Here is a 24,429-nt window from a genome sequence, read left to right on the forward strand (position 1 = left end):
TGGGATTGTGAAACAGAGTTATTGTCCCTGGCACTTAGCAAGAGATGGAAAACCCACCATTGTTACAGCCTTTATTGGAAAATTAAGAATTATTTTATCAACGATTTATATCTAACTTTTATTCAGTCACAATCCTCACAGAGGGCCCTTATATACAGTTGAAGTCGGAAGTTTACATACACTTAGATTGGAATCATTAAAACTCGTTTTTCAACCATTCCAGAAATTTCTTGTTAACAAACTATAGTTTTGGCAAGTCGGTTAGGACATCTACTTTGTGCATGACACAAGTAATTTTGTCAACAATTGTTTACAGACAGATTATTTCACTTATAATTCACTGTATCACAATTCCAGTGGGTCAGAAGTTTACATACACTAAGTTGACTGTGCCTTTAAACAGCTTGGAAAATTCCAGAAAATGATGTCATGGCTTTAGAAGCTTCTGATAGGCTAATTGACATAATTTGAGTCAATTGGAGCTGTACCTGTGGATGTATTTCAAGACCTACCTTCAAACTCAGTGCCTCTTTGCTTGACATCATGAGAAAATCTAAAGAAATCAGCCAAGTACTCAGAAAAAAAGTGTAGACCTCCACAAGTCTGGTTCATCCTTGGGAGCAATTTCCAAACGCCTGAAGGTACCACGTTCATCTGTACAAACAATAGTACACAAGTATAAACACCATGGGACCACGCAGCCGTCATACCGCTCAGGAAGGGGATGCGTTCTGTCTCTTAGAGATTAACGTACTTTGGTGCAAAAAGTGCAAATCAATCCCAGAACAACAGCAAAGGACCTTGTGAAGATGCTGGAGGAAACCGGTACAGAAGTATCTATATCCACAGTAAAATGAGTCCTATATCGACATAACCTGAAAGGCCGCTCAGCAAGGAAGAAGCCACTGCTCCAAAACTGCCATATAAAAGCCAGACTACGGTTTGCAACTGCACATGGGGACAAAGATCGTGCTTTTGGAGAAAAGTCCTCTGGTCTGATGAAACAAAAATAGAACTGTTTGGCCATAATGACCATCGTTATGTTTGGAGGAAAAAGGGGGAGGCTTGCAAGCCGAAGAACACCATCCCAACCGTGAAGCACTGGGGTGGCAGCATCATGTTGTGGGGGTGCTTTGCTGCAGGAGGGGACTGGTGCACTTCACAAAATAGATGGCGTCATGAGGAAGGAAAATGATATGGATATATTGAAGCAACATCTCAAGACATCAGTCAGGAAGTTATAGCTTAGTCGCAAATGGGTCTTCCAAATGGACAATGACCCCAAGCATACTTCCAAAGTTGTGGCAAAATGACTTAAGGACAACAAAGTCAAGGTATTGGAGTGGCCATCACAAAGCCCTGACATCAATCCTATAGAAATGTGTGGGCAGAACTGAGTAAGTGTGTGCGAGCAAGGAGGCCTACAAACCTGACTCAGTTACACCAGCTCTGTCAGGAGGAATGGGCCAAAATTCACCCAACTTATTGTGGGAAGCTTGTGGAAGGCTACCCGAAACATTTGACCCAAGTTACACAATTTAAAGACAATGCTACCAAATACTAATTGAGTGTATGTAAACTTCTGACCCACTGGGAATGTGATGAAAGAAATAAAAGCTGAAATAAATCATTCTCTCTACTATTATTCGGACATTTCACATTCTTAAAATAAAGTGGTGATCCTAACTGACAGGGAATTTTTTACTAGGATTAAATGTCAGAAATTGTGAAAAACTGAGTTTAAATGTATTTGGCTAAGGTGTATGTAAAAGTCTGACTTCTACTGTATGCGCTTGCGTATGTGTGTGTGTAGTTGAGGACCAGCAAATGACTCAGTACACCTACAGTAGATGCACACACGCCCACAGTACAGCATTAACTATTTTCATGTCATCCAACAAATGTAAAATGCCTGATGTTTTCTAAATGTCATGGACACTTAGATTGGAACCAGTGCTATGGTCAGACGACATGAAAATAAAGCTCTTTTGCCACGCACACCAGTGGTGGGTTTGGCGTCGAAATAAAGATGCATTGGCAGAAAATTGCTTGCTTCCACTGGTCCTGGGGCCCTTGTTAAGGTCAACGGCATCATGAACTTTACGCAGTACCAGGACATTTTTGGTTAAGAAACCTGCTTGCCTCTACTAGGAGGCTGAATCTTGGCTGCAAGTGAATCTTCTAGCAAGACAATAACTGTAAGCATACATCAAAATCCTCAAATAAATGGTTAATTGACCACAAAAATCAACATTTTGTAATGGCCATCTCAGTCTCCGGATTTGAACCCCATTGAAAACCTGTGGTTTGAATTGAAGTTGTGAGAGACAGAAAGAAAGAGTGTGGGTTTAAACCCCATTAAACCCCTACAACTCATCCAGAACGCCGCAGCCCGTCTGGTGTTCAACCTTCCCAAGTTCTCTCACGTCACCCCGCTCCACTGGCTTCCAGTTGAAGCTTGCATCTGCTACAAGACCATGGTGCTTGCCTACGGAGCTGTGAGGGGAACGGCACATCCGTACCTTCAGGCTCTGATCAGGCCCTACACCCAAACAAGGGCACTGCATTCATCCACCTCTGGCCTGCTGGCCCCCCTACCTCTGTGGAAGCACAGTTCCCGCTCAGCCCAGTCAAAACTGTTCGCTGCTCTGGCACCCCAATGGTGGAACAAGCTCCCTCACGACGCCAGGACAGCGGAGTCAATCACCACCTTCCGTAGACACCTGAAACCCCACCTCTTTAAGGAATACCTGGGATAGGATAAAGTAATCCTTCTAACCACCCCCCAAAAAAGATATAGATGTACTATTGTAAAGTGGTTGTTCCACTGGATATCATAAGGTGAATGCACCAATTTGTAAGTCGCTCTGGATAAGAGCGTCTGCTAAATGACGTAAATGTAAATGTCTGTCCAGACGAATGATATCAAGGATCTGGAAATATTCTGTATGGAGGAATAGTCTTAAGATCCCTCCCAATGTGTTCTCCAATCTCATAAAACATTTTAGAAAAACAGTCAGTGCCGTTATTCTTGCAAGGGGAGCTATTGAAAGGTATTGAAAACAGGGGTGTCAATATATATATATATACATGTTATACAAAATCTATTTTTCTGAGCAATTTTATTACTATAAAATCATTTTTTTGGAGCATACAATATAGCTCAGTATTTATCAAGGGGGGGGGGGGGGGCAATACTTTTGGAGCTGAATGCATGTGTTTAATTAGGGCTGGCAACTGTAACTGATGATTGTTGATGAAGGCCCACCATGAAAATGAAATACGTTTTTTTTTTTTTTTTGAATGAACTTCTTTTTCAAGTTGGCAAACTTTACCCAAAAGCAAGCCTGGTTTACATCTGTGACTAATTTCAATCTAGGCCTATGTCGTGCGTCACTACTTCACAGAAGAGGCATTTGAACAAATACATTTTTTCATCAAAATGCGTTTTTTTTTTGCAGAAATGCCTTCTGGAACATGTGAACTTTCATATGCCTTAATAACAAACTTGTATACCATCTGTAAATACGAATACAATTGTTCAATTTAGAGTGGGTTTAGCCACGGAAAAAGATAGGAACCTTCCCGCTAGCCATGATTGGCTGAGATAAGGGATGGGCTGGACATGCCGAGAGATGAGTTCGGATTGGTTTGACATGTAGCACGCTGCTCAGTATGTGTAGGTAATCCTTTCTAACGCTGCTTTAAAAAAAATATATCACGAAGAACTGAAAAGTGTTGGCCATGCTCTCCACTTTCTGTAGGACCGAGTTTTGAAATCATTGGAATGTCCGGTGGAAGCAGAGTGTGATAGCTAAGAAGATGGAGAAAATTCTGGCTTAAAAAACACCTGTCTCCGGATTACATCTTGAAACTAGGGCAACCATGGCATCCGTAACAGAGAGGGAGAAGTGTTTATCTATGTATATGGGTAAGAGTCTAGCTACATTTTCATTTATTATATGTTTATGATTTTGTCAGAAAGTTGTTTTCATTGCAAGTTAAAGCTTACTGTTAGCTATCTAGCTAACGTTAGCTTGCTGGCTCGCTAGCTAGCCTTACGTGCATTTCTCAGAGCCATTTGCATTGCTAGATAGCTAACATTGAACCTGGTTGGTTAGTTTTAGCTACCTGCAGATTCTTGCAGGGTAGTAACGTTATGAGTTGGGATTATGGTTCATTTTTTAGGTAGCTAGCTAGCTACATGTCTTAACAAAAGACTCCAGTATGCAAGTAATAATTTCCCTGTACCGTTTACACCTTCGGTATCTTGTGCATGTGACAAATAAACTTAGATTTTATTTGATATAGTCTTTGTTTAGCAGAGACGGTAACATGAAGAACAACATTACCTGCACCAAAGTCAAATTAGGATATAACATTAGGCCAATGAGACAGTGTCCAAATTCAAAAATATCCGGTAGAAGGCCCTGCTTTTATTTCATCACACTCACAATCGTAAGAAATTTTCTGAAATTAGCCCGCCATTAACTTGTAAATAATGATCTTGTTGTGAGTTTATTTTCCTGTAATAAATAATATAAAATTAGCTAAAGTTAAGACGTTGTCAGCTATATTATGTGGTCATTATTTGAACTGCTTAGCCAGCTAATTTAACATTAGCTAGCTAGCTAACAAGCTAGAAACAAACCAAAACATGGTTTAGACAGTTGCTTTTAGTTGCCTGATTTGCTAGATTGACATATACTAAATTCATTTTTAAACGGATGGGTTTATTGGTATTAAAATACACCAGTTAATAAATCCAATGTGAAATGTGATAACTATTGTATCCCTATTTAGCACTGAAAGAGTTTTTCCATTCTTCTCTAATTAAAAATATCTTTCCCTATTTTCTGAATCACGCTTGTAAAGTCAGTAGGCTGCAGATATGTAAAAGAAGGCAGAGGGGCAGGTAGCCTACACGCATACACACTGGCAAAGATTTGTAGCTGGCTGGCAGGCAGACGCTGGAATAAGTTTCTGATTGACAGAGGGAGGGCTTTGCATAGGCGTTTATTGCGTTTTTTGTGGGACTGGAATAAAACGCCCTGAATGTAAAATAACATTATTAACCGGTTTCCATGCTTTTAAAATAACGGCTCTGTTCCGGAAACAATATAAATCATTTTAGTTTGTGGTTCTGATTCTGTTCCTTTAATTTTTTTTGTTATTTTGTGGTTTTCGGTTTTGTTCCCTCAACCGTTTCCAACCCCTGGTACTAACCCTCATTTTTTAAAGGACAATACTCAATTGGACCAGATTGGTAAATAATAATCTCCCTATCCCTAATCCAATAAGATTACAGGTTGGTCATGGGGGAGTCGGACGCAAATCCTTTGTGCTTATTCCAATCGATAACAAATATGGGGAATCTAATTGTGAGATTATTTATCTCTCCAACGAGAGATGCGTCATAGTCTCTCTCTCGTTATTTATGTCCATGCGTGATGTTTTCTGGCCTTCATACATTACATCTTTACTATCTGGATCAGAGCTCACACACACACACAGGTACCCTATGCACACACAATCGTTACTGCAAACATCCACATCTCCACGACAACTCATCTCATCCACAGAAACCTTTCCCAATTACCTATAACAAGCTGCTCTATCGTTAATGTGAATGTCACCACCCACCAAAAGGCTTCACAGGAGAAAGCTGTGGAGTTGTGGATGTTGATGATGACTGTGTGTGCGTGTGTGTGTGTGTGTGTGTGTGTGTGTGTGTGTGTGTGTGTGTGTACTTTGTTTCTTTCACATCTTTGCTTAATGTCTGTTCAGCACTGTTCACATTCTCCCTGCTGTCATCACAATGTCACCCCAGAAAGCAATATTGTTTGTTTTGGGAAAGCAATGTGGCAATTATTGAAATTATAGATTTAATATCTTAGCTGTGTTGCTACAGGCAGGATGATGGAATACACTCATACGCACTGAGGCACAATGAAAAACATGTGGGGACCAGCGCTACAGATTCTGTGTGTGTGTATAATAAAACTCAGTCCCAAAGTGAGTTACAGTGCCAAATTAATAGACATACACTACATGACCAAAAGTATGTGGATAACTGCTCGTCGAATATCTCATTCCAAAATCATGAGCATTAAAATGGAGTTGGTCCCCCCTTTGCTGCTATAACAGCCTTCTCTCTTCTGGGAAGGCTTTCCACTAGATGTTGGAACATTGCTGCGGGGACTTGCTTCCATTCAGCCACAAGTGCATTAGTGAGGTCGGGCACTGATGTTGGGCGATTAGACCTGTCTCGCATTCGGTGTTCCAATTCATGCCATAGGTGTTCGATGGGGTTGAGGTCAGGGCTCTGTGCAGGCCTGTCAAGTTCTTCCACACCGATTTTGACAAACCATTTCTGTATGGATCTCGCTTTGTGCACGGGGGCATTGTCATGCTGAAACAGGAAAGTGTCTTACCCAAACTGTTGCCAAAAAGTTGGAAGCACGGAATCGTTTATAATGTCATTGTATGCTGTAGCATTAAGATTTGCCTTCACTGGAAGTAAGGGGCCTAGACCGAACCATGAAAAACAGCCCCAGACCATTATTCCTCCTCCACCAAACTTTACAGTTGGCCCTATGCATTCGGGCAGGTAGCGTTCTCCTGGCATCCGCCAAACCCAGATTTGTTTGTCGGACTGCCAGATTGTGAAGCGTGATACACCACTGCAGTCGACACTTGGTATTTGCAAATGGAAACCCATTTCATGAACCTCCCGATGAACAGTTCTTGTGCTGACGTTGCATCGAGAAGCAGTTTGGAACTCGGTAATGAGTGTTGCAACGGAGGACATACGATTTTTATGTGCTACTGACTTGTTGGCATCCTAAGACGGTGCCACGTTGCAGTGTTATATAGACAAGCTTCACATGCTGACATTTCTCTGATTTGTTTTTATACTCATATGGAAAAATTATGTAAATCAACTCCTACCATAACCGTTACCACAGTATGTGGAGGTGGAGGGAGTGAATGTCCCATGTTCTCTTATGTGAATATGGTAATCCAGCAAGTTATGTCCTCAAAGCCTACATGTCGCCATTTGAGTGTGTGGGTGTCTGGAGCTGTTTTTCAGTGTGTATCTGTCTGTTTGTCTTTGTATTCTGTTCGGGTCCCTTTGTGTGTAGTACTGGGAGGCATTGTATGTATGTGTGGCTTCAAATTAAAAATGATTTCTCCATCTCCTTCTAGCTCTGTGGGACTAACAATGACAAAAGTGTTCGTGTGCATTAAAAGAAAAATATTATAATTTTTATTCCTGGGTCTTGAAGTAATTGCTGGATTTATGTGGTGGCCAGGCAATAAAACTTGTATCCTTTTATCCTTCTTTCACTGGCAGCCAGAGAAACGATGTGTGTGTGTGTGTGTGTGTGTGTGTGTGTGTGTGTGTGTGTGTGGGTGGATATATTCTTTTTCCATTATAAATCACTTTTATTTTTCATAATTAAAAAAAGGAACCCGGCTAATACTACAAAGCAAACAAAAACACCCCCATTTGCCGTAATGCAGCTGGTACATAATCCCCTTTCTAATTGAAACTAAATGAGAGGAAGAGATCAAAATGTCCACACAGAGGGGGAGGAGGGGGGCTGTCTGTCTGCACATACTCTTCTCTTTTAGCTAACGGCTGCGTTCTAATAGACTTCATGCCTACACTTGTCTCCTCCTACATCTGGCCTAGATAGAAGGACCAGGGGTGCATCTCGATAGTCTAAAGTGTCTTCCTTTCCTCATCTCCTCTTCTTCACCTGCACTGATCTGAATGAAAAGGATAGGTTAATCAGATTGATCAGCCAGTGACAAGCTGGCCCCAATCACGTTGGCTCATACAGACCAAACATCCAATGAGATCCACAAAAGCAAACACAGGTGTGCTGGCGTGCCACATTGGGCACATTCTAGCCCCTACTGTTGCTCCATTGTTCAATGCTATTTCAGCCCAAGTTAGAACACAAACACACATACCCACACACACACACTTAGAATGAAGGAGGTATTTGCTCATAAGGCCAGCAACAGATACCAGGTCACATACCCTGGCAGACAGAGGGATGTGAACAGTGTCAGCTCCCCTCTCTCACTTAAACCTCTCCTTCACCTTCTGTCCTGCTCTATCTCTTGCTACTAATATTCCTTCATTTGCTCTCTGTTCATGTTAGGACTCACCAGTACAGCTAAATGAAAAATGTTCACACACGTCACAGACTTCACTCTTCAATATCCCCTCTGATTTCACTCGGCCTCTCATTCTCTCACTCAGCGTGTCTTTGTTCATCTTGGTTATGATTGAGCCTTTTAGTCTGGGTAGAGAGAGCTGGAGGAAGTACAGAGGTGGAATAAGGGAAAGAAAACAAAGCATAGCCAGAAAGAGAGTTGCAAAGACAAAGGCACCTTCTTTTAGTGTGACGGTGTCTCTCTCAGGTCCTTAGTCCACCCGTCCCTGCAGGTGTACCCCCTCCTCCATCCCTTTACCTGTTCGACCTTTCAGTCAGCAGTTTCCATGGCAATAGCTGGCCCCTTTTCCAGCGACGCTCGCCAGGCGCCTTATAACCAGTGTCAAGACTGCCACGAGTCAGAGAGAAACTCAATTATTTACTACACCACTGTGAGTGTGTCTGTGGAGAAGGAAACACATTTCCCTTTTTCTTTGTTACCTTGCCATGGTCACCACTTCTGTGTAAAAAAATGTCAAAGACTCCAGTCACCCAAGTCATAAACTGTTCTCTCTGCTCCCGCACGGCAAGCAAGTCTAGGTCCAAAAGGCTCCTTAACAGCTTCTACCCACAAGCCATAAGACTGCTAAACAATTAATCAAATGGCCACCCAGACTATTTACATTGACCCCCCCACCCCTTTGTTTTTACACTGCTGCTATTCTTTGTTTATTATCTATGCATAGTCACTTTACACCTACCTACATGTAGAAATTACATCGACTAACCTGTACCCCCGCACATTGACTTGGTACATAGCCTTGTTATTGTTGTTTTATTGTGTTACTTTTTATTCGATTTTTTACTTTAGTTTATTTAGTAAATATTTTCTTAACTCTATTTCTTGAACTGCATTGTTGGTTAAGGGCTTGTAGGTAAGCGTTTCACGGTCAGGTCTACACCTGTTGTATTCGGCGCATGTGACAAATAACATTTGATTTGATTTGAACTGACTCATAGGGCAATAGGGCAGCAACTACAAAAGAAGACAAGGGAAGTAGCTAAGTAATAGGATCCAGCCCTGCCAAGCTAACATCCCAGAACCCATACAGTCTAGTTAGCAAAGAAAGCTGCTCATTAAATTAAGTTAGCTCCCCTACTTAGTTTTATGTTGGATGTTTTGGCATTTTATAGCTGATATGGAGGGCTATTGATGGTCCATTGCCAAGTCAATAAAGAAAATGAAATATGAAATAATTCCACCCCTCTGTGATTTCTTACTGGGATTCTGCTGATCTCACTCACACCGCCAGACCTACTGTATAATGTTGTATACTCTGTCAATAGGAGGATGAATAGACAAAGAGAAAATGGGCTTTGAAGTTTGAGGCATCTAATATATTGTAAGACCAATTAAATGCATTGTTTAGGATGTCAATGTTAGCGTGTGCGTGTGTTAGGCAAACCTGCACAGTGAAGGTTATCTTAAGTTAACAACACCTCCTTTCTACAGGATGTCATATGCTTTCACATAACCAGTGGCTTTATATAGATCTCCCACATACTGAATTCTATGATATGCTGCAGTAGATTAAAAATAAAATACATTTATAGCCTGTGTTTTGCTCCGTATGTGTGTCAGAACCTAGTTTTCCTATGTTTGCCATAGCTCGCCCACTTAATTTGTGCATTATTGGAGAGGGGATTTAAGGGTGTTTGTGTAAGTGAATGAAACTCTCCATAGGGTTACCATGACCTATTCTGCTCCCACATAGCTCACAGATTCTTGTGACTGAAAGCTATTGGTTGTAATAATAATAATAATAATAATAATGTGCTCACATGGTCATGTCAATCAAATACGCTCTCATAACCTTACAAAGCCAGCCAGCAATGTAAGTGGATGTGGAGGTGGCAGGTTTATTTGTTTATGAAAAATCTAAGGCTTTTGTGACAATGCGACAAGTGTGAAGAGGTTTTCTATATATGTTTGTGTGTGTGTGCGTTGTGTGTGGAGGTGGGATATTTTCCTATGTTGGTGTGTGTGGTGAGAGTGTACGTGTATATTTACTAAACTCAAGTATAAGGTGTTTTTCTCCCTAGGGTGGTGGTTGGTGCTCAGAGAATGTGCTGAACCTGCTCTGGACACTGGGGACCCCATGATGGGCTCGCTTTTGCTGCATTCATCTGCTTCACAGATTGGGACTGAGGAAACTGGAGGAAAAATAGACCGGGCCACATCCTAATACGTACCCAGAATGGCCTCCTTTCCCATTCTCCTATTTATTACAAATATGAAAGGGCTTATGTGAAAGCAATATGATGGCCCATTGTGTGTGTGTGTGTGTTCCCAGTGTGTGTGTTTGTGTGTGTAGACGTGTGTGTATAGAAGTGTGTGTGTGTGTGTGTGGGTTATGAGCCCCTCTTTTTGTTTGCTGAGGAGCCAGGGAGGTGTAGGCTACTACTTATTCCTCAGTTCATAACACTGGATTTCCTCTTCTAAACCTTGGGCTTAAAATGACATAGATTTATTGGAAAGTGAGAGAATGTGTAGGTGTTTCTCAATATGCGTACTACGGCAACTCCATAATCTCATGCTCCTTGTGTATTCACCGAGGACGTTCTCTTAAATACGCTCTTGTGAGAACGAGAGAGTGAAGAACGGATAAAACAATACATTTGAGAAGCACTCGCACTCCCCCTACTGTATTACCTCATGCTGCACCTCCCCGTTCACTGAACCTTCTTTTAGCCAGGACAATTGCAACAATAGAGGAAACAAGATATACATTTTACTTCATAACTATCAGCTAGCTATATGTGAATCGTAATCATCTAGCTAACCAGATAGTTTAACAGACAAAATGACTTAAGACTAATGTTATGCAAGGTAGATGTCAATTGTTTGTTGGTAACTAGCTAGCGAACAATTCTTTGTGGCTTTATCAAATCAAATCAAATTTTATTGGTCACATACACATGGTTAGCAGATGTTAATGCGAGTGTAGGTGAATCCTTGTGCTTCTAGTTCCGACAGTGCAGTAATATTTAACAAGTAATCTAACAAATTCACAACGACTACCTTATACACACAAATGTAAAGGGATGAATAAGAATATGTACAAATAAATATATGGATGAGCGATGGCCGTGCATCATAGGCAAGATGCAGTAGATGGTATAGGATACAGTATATAGTGTATACATATGCGATGAGTAATGTAGGATATGTAGACATTATTAAAATGGCGTTATTTAAAGTGACTAGTGATACCTTTACTAAATCCATTTATTAAATGTGTTAAAGTGGCAAGAGATGAGTCTGTATGTTGGCAGCAGCCTCTATGTTAGTGATGGCTGTTTAACAGTCTGATGGCCTTGAGATAGAAGCCATTTTTCAGTCTCTTGGTCCCAGCTTTGATGCACCTGTACTGACCTCGCCTTCTGGATGGTAGCGGGGTGAACAGGCAGTGGCTCGGGTGGTTGTTGTCCTTGATGATCTTTTTGGACTTTCTGTGACATCGGGTGCTGTAGGTGTCCTGGAGGGCAGGAAGTTTTCCCCGGTGATGCGTTGTGCAGATCGCACAACCCTCTGGAGAGCCTTGTGGTTGTGGGCAGAGCAGTTGCCGTACCAGGTGGTGATACAGCCCGACAGGATGCTCTTGATTGTGCATCTGTAAAAGTTTGTGAGTGTTTTTGGTGACAAGCCAAATTTCTTCAGCCTCCTGAGGTTGAAGAGGTGCTGTTGCGCCTTCGTCACTACTCTGTCTGTGTGGGAGGACCATTTCAGTTTGTCCATGATGTGTATGCAGAGGAACTTAAAACTTTCCACCTTCTCCACTACTGTCCCGTCGATGTGGATGGGGGGATGCTCCCTCTGCTTTATCCTGAAGTCCATGATCATCTCCTTTGTTTTGTTGACGTTGAGTAAGAGGTTATTTTCCTGACACCACACTCCGAGGGCCCTCACCTCCTCCCTGTAGGCAGTCTCGTAGTTGTTGGTAATCAAGTCTACCACTGTGGTGTCGTCTGCAAACTTGAGGATTGAGTTGGAGGTGTGCATGGCCACGCAGTCATGGGTGAACAGGGAGTACAGGAGAGGGCTGAGAACGCACCCTTGTGGGGCCCCAGTGTTGAAGATCAGCGGGGTGGAGAAGTCGTTTCCTACCCTCACCACCTGGGAGCGGCCCGTCACAAAGTCCAGGACCCAGTTGCACAGGGCGGGGTCGAGACCCAGGGTCTCGAGCTTAATGACGAGTTTGGAGGGTTCTATGGTGTTAAATGCTGAGCTGTAGTCAATGAACAGCATTCTTACATAGGTATTCCTCTTGTCCAGATGGGATAGGGCAGTGTGCAGTGTGATGGTGATTGCATTGTCAGTGGACCTATTGTGCCGGTAAGCAAATTGGAGTGGGTCTAGGGTTTCAGGTAAGGTGGAGGTGATATGATCCTTGACTAGTCTCTCAAGGCACTTCATGATGACAGAAGTGAGTGCTACGGGCGATAGTAATTTAGTTCAGTTACCTTAGCTTTCTTGGAAACAGGAACAATGGTGGCCATCTTGAAGCATGTGGGCACAGCAGACTGGGATAGGGATTGATTGAAAATGTCTGTAAACACACCAGCCAGCTGATCTGTGCATGCTCTGAGGATGCGGCTAGGGATGCCGTCTGGGCCGGCAGCCTTGCGAGGGTTAACATGTTTAAATGTTTTACTCACGTTGGCCACAGTGAAGGAGAGCCCACAGGCTTTGGTAGCTGGCCATGTCAGTGGAACTGTATTGTCCTCAAAGCGGGCAAAGAAGTTGTTTAATTTGTCTGGGAGCAAGACATCGATGTCTGCGACGGGACTGGTTTTCTTTTTGTAATCCGTGATTGACTGTAGACCCTGCCACATATGTCTCGTGTTTGAGCCGTTGAATTGCGACTCTACTTTGTCTCTATACTGACGCTTTGCTATTTTTATTGCCTTGCGGAGGGAATAGCTACACTGTTTTTCTATTCGGTCATTCGGTTTCCAGTCGCCTTGCCATGATTAAAAGCAGTGGTTTTCAGTTTGCGCGAATGCTGCCATCAATCCACGGTTTCTGGTTTGGGAAGGTTTTAATAGTCACTGTGGGTACAACATCACCGATGCACTTGCTAATAAACTCGCTCACAGAGTCAGCGTATACATCAATGTTATTGTCTGAGGCTACCCGGAAAATATCCCAGTCCACGTGATCGAAGCAATCTTGAAGCGTGGAATCCGATTGGTCAGACCAGCGTTGGATAGACCTGAGCACGGGTGTTTCCTGTTTTAGTTTCTGTCTATAGGCTGGGAGCAACAAAATGGAGTCATGGTCAAATTTGCTGAAGGGAGGGAGGGGGAGGGCGTATGCATCACGGAAGTTAGAGTAGCAATGGTCGACAATGCTACCAGCCTGTGTCGCACATTCGATATGATGATAGAATTTAGGAAGCCTTGTTCTCAGATTACCTTTGTTAAAATCCCCAGCTACATTAAATGCAGCCTCAGGATGTATGGTTTCCAGTTTACATAGAGTCCTGTGAAGTTCTTTCAGGGCCGTCGAGGTGTCTGCTTGGGGGGGGAATACACACAGCTGTGACTATAATCGAAGAGATTTCTCTTGGTAGATAATGCGGTCGGCATTTCATTGTAAGGAATTCTAGGTCAGGTGAACAAAAGGACTTAAGTTCCTGTATGTTGTTATGATCAAACCATGAGTCGTTAATCATAATCATATGGCTAGCTAACAGTAGTAGATAGCCAGGTAGCCTTATTGACTTGTGTTCAACATATTTTACTGACTTGTGTTCAACGATTTTACTGAGTTACAGTTCAGGAAATCAGACAATTTATATCAATTCATTACATAACTTACTTTCACATAACTGGGAATACAGATATGCATCTGTTGGTCACAGATACCTTTATAAAAAAGTAGGAGCGTGGATCAGAAAATCATGCAGTATCTGGTGTGACCACTATTTGCCTCATGCAGCATGCAGCCTCATCAGGCTGTTGATTGTGGCCTGTGGAATGTCTTCCAAGTCCTCTTCAATGGGTGTGCGAAGTTGCTGGATATTGGCAAGGAACTGGAACACACTGTCATACACGTTGATCCAGAGCACCCCAAACATGCTCAATGGGTAAAATGTCTGGTGAGTTTGCAGGCCATGGAAGAACTGGGACATTTTCAGCATCCAGTAATTGTGTACAGATCCTTGCGACATGGGGCTGTGCATTATCATGCTGAATGAGGTGACAGCGGCGGAAGAATGGCACAACAGTGGACCTCAGGATATCGTCACGGTATTGCCATTGATAAAATGCAATTGTGTTCATTGTCCGTAGCGTAGACCTGCCCATACCATAACCCCACCGCCACCATGGTTTCTTTCTGCAGTTCGGTTACGAAGCTGAACTGCAGTCAGGTCAAAACTCTGGTGAGGACACCAAGCACACAGATGATCTTCCCTGAGATGGTGTCTGAAAGTTTTGGCAGATATTATTCAGTTGTGCAAACCACAGTTTCTTCAGCTGTCTGGGTGGCTGGTCTCAGACAATCCCGCAGGTGACGATGCTGGATGTGGACATCCTGGGCTGGCGTGGTACACATGGTCTGCGGTTGTGAGGCCAGTTGGACGTACTGCCAAATTCTCTAAAACAACGTTGGAAGAGGCCTATGGTAGAGAAATTAAATTATCTGTCAACAGCTCTGGTGGACATTCCTGCAGTCAGCATGCCAATCGCACACTCCCTTAACATTTGAGATAGCTTTGGCATTGTGTTTCAAAACTGCACATTTTAGAGTGACCGTTTATTGTCCCCAGCACAAGGTGCACCTGTGTAATGATCATGCTGTTTAATCATCTTCTTGATATGCCACAACTGTCTGGTGGATGCATTATCTTGGCAAAAGAGAAATGCTCACTAACAGAGATGTAACCAAATTTGTGCAACATTTTTTGTACGTATGGAACATTTCTGGGATCTTTTATTTCAGCTCATGAAACAGTTTGGTTTATATTTTTGTTCAGTATACTTTGTGTGCGTTTTAAAGCAAAACAGAGAGATAGAGACAGAAAGAGAGATGGAAAGAGAGGAAAGAGGGAGAGCGAGACAGAAAGAACATGATAAAGGGATGGAGAGAGGGATGCAGAGGGAAAGAAGAGTGGGGGGAGACAGTGATTAAGAGAAGGCTACAGAACAGACAGTACTCACTGCTTTCTGATTTATCTCCTCTCCCGCCATCGTAAAGGTCAGGGTCTCTCCCCAGCGTTCTGAAAAAAACAAACTCAACATTAGGGACACTGTTGTTTGATTAGGAATATTCAGAGGTGAGTGTGAACCTGTGTGAGGGAGTGTGTGACCTGGAATTAGTAGGTTTATAGTAAGCAATCTAATAACAGAAGAGTGCTTTTACTGAGACACCAATGTTACTATTGTAGGGTCGATAGCCCCCACAATAGTATGGCATTGGTTGAAGCTCAGTGTTAGATTAAAATCTCTCTACCATCATATCTAAGCCAATATGACACCAATCTCGGTGAAAATTCACAAATCAACTTGATTGGTGGTACACAACACACTCTCCACCTCTTGTCATGAGCCGTCCGGTCGTTACCGAGAATCACATATCGGATTGATTAACAGGGTCGTTAGCAATTGAGTTTTCGCCTACCACAGTAGGTTGGCGGCACCTTAATTGGGGAGGACGGCGTCATGGAAATGGCTGGAGCGTAATGGTATCAATCACATGGTTTGATGCCATTCCATTTGCTCCTTTACAGCCATTATTATGAACCGTCCTTCCCTCAGCAGCCTAGCTGGCACTTACCTAGCTAAAATTCTAGATGATGGATTAAAATGAGACTATAGCATCCAATGGATTTCAAAAATTTCGGATTGACAACGTTTTTAGGCGCAACAATAATTTATCGCTCTCACATGCTCATTTCCCTCCATTAAGGACCAATTATATGCTGCCGTTTTGTAGCATTTCTGACAAAGCTAACATCTTGTTAGCCGAATCTCAGAGTTCTGTCTGACCGGGTCGAGAATTTCAGTTGCAAAATGCTGCCAGTTACAAGAAGTGACTGATAACAAACCTAGGCAAAAAAAATTACATTTATAAAACCTAGGCTACTATAGATCGCTATATGGTGGTGTTCATGCTGAGGTTAATCAATAATTGCAAACATATATTTTGATTAACTAGCTAACGTTAGCTTGCTTGTCCAAAGTTCAGCAGCTAGCCTCTCTAGCTAGCTAGTTAGCTAACACCAGTCAGCTAAATGCTAGCTTGCTAGCTAACGAACATGCAAAGAATGGTAGCTAGCTATATTTGTTTATGGAAGGTTTGTTACACAAATACTTTCAGCCATTAGCTAGTTAGCTAGAGCCAGACAACAACAGCTGACCTTGACACAGAAGCTAACTAACAATAGCTAGCTTCCGTCCAAATTCCAGTCCTAAATTTTTCCACAAAACATAGCTAGCTAGCAAGATACATCAGTACAAAACCTACACCAAACTTTGGGCAAGTTGTCACGCTTCTACCTTACAATGCATGCAATGCAATGGGCTTTTGCAACACTAGCTATGGTAAGAGCTAGCCATATTTCACTGTCAGACAGGAAACAACTCAAACTGTAGCTGAGAAAACAAATGCACATGTAAAGAGCATGCAAATGCATGTTTGCTAGCATCAGAAAAACTCACCAGTTTCGAACACCTGTCTTCTTGACATTTTAATCCAAATACAGTATGTGTTGATCATCAGTGCCAAACTCACAACTCTGCTATTTGACCATCTTGATTGTATTTACAGCTCCAATCTGGATGCTGGACTAGCCCATGTGTTGGATATGTATTTGTCAACAACTCTGCCGTGCACATCCATTCCAGTGGCGCGGCGCTAGGGGTGGGGAGGGGGCTAATGCCAACTCAAACCCGGATTATATAAATGTATAGGATGCATAACTCTGCAATGCATTAGGCTAGAAACAAGCTGTAAAAGACACAACATTAGGCTAGAAACAAGCAGTAAAAGACACCATTTCAAGTTGTGTTCCCACAAATCTGAAACCAATAAGCAAAAGGATGTATTTTCCAGACGTTGGAAATAAATATTTTTCGGATGTTGAAATCAGGTAAATGTTCGATTCTGAATAAATGTTAAATACATTCTGTACTTTTTTTTACTGTAATGTACTGCACTCTACTGTGATCTACTGCCATGGTTCTCAAACCTCTCCTCAAGGTCCCCCGTACATTTGGCAATTTTTCTGTAGCTCTGAACTAGCTACTCAAGAGCTTGGGGATTAGTTGACAAGTTGAATCAGGTGTGCTAGCTCTGGAATAGATAAATTACATGGAACGGCCTGGGGTCCCCATGGAGAGGTTTGAGAACCGCTACTCTACTGGACTGTCCTGTGCTGTCCAAACTTGTGAAACATAGATGTCTAATATTGGTTCAGATTTGTTTCAGTCTGGACCGGACCGAATCTAAACCAAACAAAGACGTCTATGTTTCGAAAATGCTCTCCTAACCTGCTACGGAAAGTAACTTGTATCGAAGTGGCGTGTTTTTAGGGAATCACGTCCGTGGACGTTGAAATCAAGGCTGGTCCGGACCGCACTAAAATAAATACAAAAAAATACATTGGCGTAGGTCCCCTTAGTCAGAAGTAGCCATCAACAAGGGGGATCTGGGGGGACTCTCTTTCCAAATGCTCACTCAACTTATTTAGTACTTTGAGAGTCAAAGGAGCTGGTATGTGCTTAATGAAAAGCAGCTGTTGATATTCACCCCCCCTCCCCTCTTTAAAGGGAGAAGCCATATGTTTTGTGATGGAACTTTGCAATGGAACTTAAGCTTACGAGTGTTTTAACGATGCATCGTATCTATAACAGCCGTAGAACTCACATGCATTTCCCAAAACACCACGTAGGGAGAACTTTTAATAAGTGCGTCGTTAGAGCATGTGTCGATACTAATAGGATTGAAAGAAAGACAGCGCTGCTCTCGGATCAGCATTCTCCATTCAAATATTACCTTCACATTAGATACTGAGGATGGATCAGTTCCTAGAAAGAAATTATCACCGAAGGCTGCAAATTTGAGGCGGCTTATTTGAATGCTTAAGCTATGGCAGGGTTTCCCAAACTCGGTCTTCGGGACCGAGCACTACACTGGGTCAAACTCGGTCTTTTTGCCCTAGCACTACACTGGACAATAAATTAAGTGAGACAAAACCATTTTTTTTACATCATTTGAATTGCAAAATTACATTTTTGAAAGATACCTTTTGCATGTGGAAATGTTGTATAATTTTGTGTAATCACCTTCCGGTGTAAAAACCATGGAAATCAAAAACCTATGTTTTAAGTGAGAAGTAGGCATTGGTCTGAAGCTGAAAAAGAAAGGAAATTCACTAGCACCACAATGCCTACTCCACCCATGCTCTACCAAGGTATTCTAGCACACAGGTTTGAACTACTCCAGTAGCTATGTTGGTCTATTGTACTTCAAACAATGTGTATGCAGGTCGATTAGGATTTTAACATTCTCAAACAGCCCGATTCATACCCTTCAGAGGAATAATAGACTTTACAGTATCCTGCTATTAAAATAATATATATATATATCGGCACAGCAATTGATAAAACAGGACTATTTTGCAAAACAAGTGTTTCTAAGCTTATGTCAATATTACACAGGTAAGCTAACAGCTACAGAAATCAGGAATGAAGATAGACTCTATAGACCTATACATTTGAGTGACTGTGTCCAACACACCACCAACTGTTGTTATGTTGGGCACTTACTGACCAAAAAAAAGATGCTATGAAATATATATTTGTGACTCACCACCTGGATTCAGTCTTATGTAGCAAAATTTGAAATTGTGTTTTTTACATTAGATAAAGTAGAGACTCGGAGCTACAAAATGGTATATCATACGCTGCATTTGAGGAACAATGGGAAAGTAATTCTGCTTTGAAAGTTGATCAACTTGTAAACTCACTTTTGAGAAAATAGCCTTTGAATGTTTTGCTATCTAGTGAAGAGCTCTTCTTTGTCTTCACCCGTTCAGTATCGTTCACACCCTCACCCTAAGCTTTAGCCCCACCCATCTTGTTTCGCTCTCGAAGCGCACACTTGACGCTCTGGCCGATGATTTGTTTACCTCTGGATAGCATGAAAACAGCCTAACCAGCTCTGCTGGCAACAATTTCATTACGCTTTTTTGCTGACATTTACTGACACCGTCCATATTCAACGAGTGTTGTACATACCTCACGTAACATTAGCTAACGAGCCAGTCAGCCAATCGTTAGCTAGTTAAACAATGAACAGTGCCAACAATGCAACAGTGCTGGGAGCTAACCAACCATGTTCAATGTTAGCTAGCTAACATTAGGCTCTTACTAGAACAGCACATGGCTCTGGGAAACAAATAATAATGTCAACTAGGGAGCCAGCTAGCTAACAGTACACTTTAGCTTAAGACAAATAGCTAGCTAGGTAAACAATGTACCTAGTTAGGTAAATAAAGTGTAAGTTCACACACGTCACATAACGTTAGCTAAAGAGCCAGCCAGCTAACAACAATGAACAGTGCCAACAATCCCACAGGTAGGCTGGACAATAGAACAAGTAAAAATTCACCCAAGGCTGAAAAACAGCATTAGAACGGACAAAATTGAAATAAAAATACTTGTGTAGAAAGTAAACATCCGCACCTCGATGGTGTCATGAGAAAGTAGGGAAAAAATTAAAACTTCTGACTATTTCTGGTCTAGTGATCGATGACAAACAAGCTCGCTGCCCAGACTTACATAATTACAAAGAGGAGATTCTCCTGAGTAAAATGGTGCCCGACATGAAAAAATCTAAATATACACATTGTGAGATATTGGTGAAATAGACTGGCATGCCTCGCCATAGGAAAACAATGGGGGGAGCTCAGCGTTCCAGGGGCAAAAAGTATTTTGGGGCTAGCATTTGATGACAACCGAGCTCGCTGCCCAGACTTACATAATTAGAAGGAGGAGATTCTCATGATTAAAATGGCGTCCGACTTGAAAAAATCTAAACATACACATTGCGAGATATTTGGCGAAATAGACAGACATGCCTATATTTCCCCTATAGGAATCAATGGGACGACCTTAGAGTTTCATGAGTAATTTTTTGTTTTTGCTTATATTTTAACTATAGACAACGTGAACAGGTCTCATTGCCAACAATAGCGAAGAAGGCATCGTGACGTAGAACAATAAGCTGGGAATAGAACGTTCAGAAGGCGAGCTGGTGCCATGGTGCTCAATATAACTAATAGGAGCTGGCAGGGTGAAAAATGCCCTAAAATAAGGCCAGTTTTTTAGTGATTACTTCGAAACAATGGCAAGCAGCTGGGAAATATGGTCATATCATAAAACTGGGCTCCACAGCAGATGCAATTAACTAGTTTTTATCAGAAAAAAGCATTGTTAAAAATGTCATGTGTCCAGCCTACCACAGTGCTGGGAGCTAACCAACCATTTTCAATGTTAGCTAACTAGATAACATCAGCTAAGGAGTCAGCCAGCTAACATTAGCTTGCTAACAGTACACTTTAGCTTGAAATGAAACCACTTTCTGTCAAAATTAGAAAACATGTAATATCTTAAAATGTAGCTAGCTAACGCTAGACTATCTTACCTGTATAGATCATCGTGCCTGGACGCATCTCCCTGTCAGGAATCCATGCCACGGTTGCCCTTAGTTTTAAGATGTAATCCGGAGACAGGTGTTTCCTCCATCTCTTTAGCTATCATACTCTAATTCCACTGATTTCAAAACGTGATTCTCCAGAAAGTGGAGAGCCACACTTACGCAGCTCCATTACACAATACATTTTTTTAAAAGCAGCGTTCGACAGGATTACCAACACAGACTGACGAGCTTCTATGGCAGACCAATCCGAACTCCTCGGCTTGTAATTTAACAATTTATTCGTATTTACAGATGGCATACAAGTTTGTTATTAAGGCACATGAAAGTTCACATGTTCAAGAAGGCATTTCTGCCCAAAAAAATATTTTTTAAGTTCAAACGGCTCTCATGTGAAGTCATGACTTGCGACATATGCCTAGTTTCCTGAATCGGGTCACATTTTCCTCAATGACATGTATTGCTAAAATAAAGGTTTAAGAAAACAAGCAGGCACCACATTACTACAAGACAAAATAGCTTGCTCAATCAAGCATGATGGTCTTGTAAATATAAAAGCTTGCTTTCATATCATTTTAAAAAAATTGAAAAGGTAGTGGAATGGGATTAATTATCCCAGAAATTTTCAAAATGCACAAAAAGCTTTTTTCTCTCAAATTTTGGATAATTTCTGTCTGTACTAAAGCCCTTTTGTGGGTAAAAACTCATTCTGATTGGCTGGGCCTGGATCCCCAGTGGGTGGGCCTAGCTGCCAAGTGGGTGGGCCTATGCCCTCCAAGGCCCACCCATGGCTGCACCCCTGCCCAGTCATGTGAAATCCATAGATTAGGGCCACATTTATTTATTTCAATTGACTGGTTTCCTTATATGAACTGTAACTCAGTACATTTTTTAAAATAATTTTTTAATAATGGATTTAATGGTGCTCCGTGGGATGTTCAAAGTTTCTGATATTTTTTTTATAACCCAACCCTGATCTGTACTTCTCCACAACTTTGTCCCTGGCCTGTTTGGAGAGCTCCTTGGTCTTCATGGTGCCACTTGCTTGGTGGTGCCACCTGCTTAGTGGTGTTGCAGATTCTGGGGCCTTTCAGACAGGTGTATATATACTGAGATCATGTGACAGATCGTGTGACACTTAGATTGCACACAGGTGGACTTTATTTGACTAATTATGTGACTTCTGAAGGTAATTGGTTGCCCCAGATCTTATTTAGGGGCTTCATAGCAAAGGCGGTGAATACATATGCACGCACCACTTTTCCGTTTTATATTTATTATAATTTTTTTTAAACAAGTTAGTATTTTTTTCCATTTCACTTCACCAATTTAAACTATTTTGTGTATGTCCATTACATTAATTCCAAATAAAAATCCATTTAACTTACATTTTGTAATGCAACAAAATAGGAAAAACGCCAAGGTTAATGAATACTTTTGCAAGGCACAGTAGTTGATTACATGCTAATAGCTTGCTAATATGGCACAATATTAACTAATATTAGCCAGCACAAACAGTTAGAGCTAGGCTACAGCTAATAACGTCATATCGCTAGCAGACTTAAGAACATCAATTACAACACAAATATCCTTTCAGTACACGTTCTAAAGAATTAGAAAGATATCTGAAACAAGACCATTTTTAAAGACAGTAAATGCCTTGTTCTCTTTCCAACTAGGTGCTAAATTTGATGTTGTTTCTTGGGTGCTTGAACAACCTTAACAAAAAGTTATTTTCCTTTTCCTCTCTCGTGCCCGTTTCCCATTTACCCTTGGCGTGTAAACCAGAGAAGGCAAAAAAACACCTGCTTTCAAAATAAAAGTCACACTAAACTGTCAAATATACAGTGAGGATAGAAAGCTCATACAAGAAAAATGAAAGTCCAAATATAGAGCAGACATTGTGATCTAACAATCGTTTTAGGGGTTCATTTACAAGACTTCCTTTCTCTGTGCAACTGGCTTAGTGACGTACACACACACTGTCTCTCGATCGTACACATGCACATTCTTACACAAGCATGTGCGCACACAGCCCCCATCGCCTTCACTCTCTTACTATATCTCTCTCCCATGTGTCTGTCAGATGTTTTGTTGCTGTCGTGTCTCTCCTAAAGATGGGTGGCTGAGTGTGTGTGTGCTCATGTACAGTACCAGTCAAAAGTTTGGACACACCTACTCATTCAAGGGTTTTGCTTTATTTTTACTATTTTCTATATTGTAGAATAATAGTGAAGACATCAAAACTATGAAATAACACATATGGAATCATGCAGTAACCAAAAAAGTGTTAAACAAATCAAAATGTATTTTATATTTGAGATTCTTCAAAGTAGCCACCCTTTGCCTTGATGATAACTTGACAGGTTTGCACAATCTTGGCATTCTCTCAACCCGCTTCATTAGGAATGCTTTTCCAACAGTCTTCAAGGAGTTCCCACATATTGCTGAGCACTTGTTGGCTGCTTTTCATTCACTCCGTGGTCCAACTCATCCCAAACCATCTCAATTGGGTTGAGGTCGGATGATTGTGGAAGCCAGGTTATCTGATGCAGTACTCCATCAATCTCATCCTTGGTCAAATAGCCCTTACACAGCCTGGAGGTGTGTTGGGTCATGGTTCTGTTGAAAAACAAATGATAGTCCCATTAAGCACAAAACAGATTGGATGGCATATCGCTGCAGAATGCTGTGGTAGCCCTGCTGGTTAAGTGTGCCTTGAATTCTAAATAAATCACAGACGGTGTCACCAGCAAAGCACCATCACACCTCCTCCTCTATGCTTCACGGTGGGAACCACACATGCTGTTCACCTACTCTGCGTCTCACAAAGACACAGAGGTTGGAACCAAAAAATCTCAAATTTGGACTCATCAGACTAAAGGACAGATTTCCACCACTCAAATGTCCATTGTTCGTGTTTCTTTTCCCAAGCAAGACTCTTCTTATTATTGGTGTCCTTTAGTAGTGGTTTCTTTGCAGCAATTAGACCATGAAGTCCTGATTCACGCAGTCTCCTCTGAACAGTTGATGTTGAGATGTGTCTGTTACTTGAACTCTGTGAAGCATTTACTTGGGCTGCAAACTGAGGTGCAGTTAACTCTAATGACCTTATCCTCTGCAGCAGAGGTAACTCTCCTTTCCTGTGGTGGTCATCATGAGAGCCAGTCTCATCATAGCGCTTGATGGTTTTTGCGACTGCACTTGAAGAAACTTTCAAAGTTCTTGACATTTTCCGTATTCACTGACATTCATGTCTTAAAGTAATGATGGACTGTCGTTTCTCTTTGCTTATTTGAGCTGTTCTTGCCATAATATGGACTTGGTCTTTTACCAAATAGGGCTTGTCACAACACAACTGATTGGCTCAAACGCATTAAGAAGGAAACACATTTCCACAAATTAACTTTTAATAAGGCACACCTGTTAATTGAAATGCATTCCAGCTGACTACTTCATGAAGCTGGTTGAGAGAATGCCAAGAGTGTGCAAAGCTGTCAAGAAGGCAAAGGGTGGCTATTTGAAGAATCT

General features: G+C 41.7%; 1 protein-coding gene and 1 long non-coding RNA gene across 18 annotated transcripts in view; one reads left to right on the forward strand and one right to left on the reverse strand.

The window, feature by feature from the left end:
- Nucleotides 1-24,429, forward strand: part of LOC106606915 (potassium voltage-gated channel subfamily KQT member 5) — a 147,316-nt gene that overhangs the window by 38,993 nt on the left and 83,894 nt on the right. The gene's annotated exons all lie outside the window — the stretch shown is intronic.
- Nucleotides 14,812-17,078, reverse strand: LOC123723846 (uncharacterized). The gene is made up of 3 exons (XR_006770295.1): nt 16,899-17,078; nt 15,399-15,457; nt 14,812-14,857 (listed from the first exon to the last, which is right to left on the reverse strand). It is a non-coding gene; the product is annotated as an uncharacterized lncRNA (long non-coding RNA).

The sequence above is a fragment of the Salmo salar genome, chromosome ssa01 (genome assembly GCF_905237065.1).
Source record: "Salmo salar chromosome ssa01, Ssal_v3.1, whole genome shotgun sequence".
NCBI classification, from domain to species: Eukaryota; Metazoa; Chordata; class Actinopteri; order Salmoniformes; family Salmonidae; genus Salmo; species Salmo salar.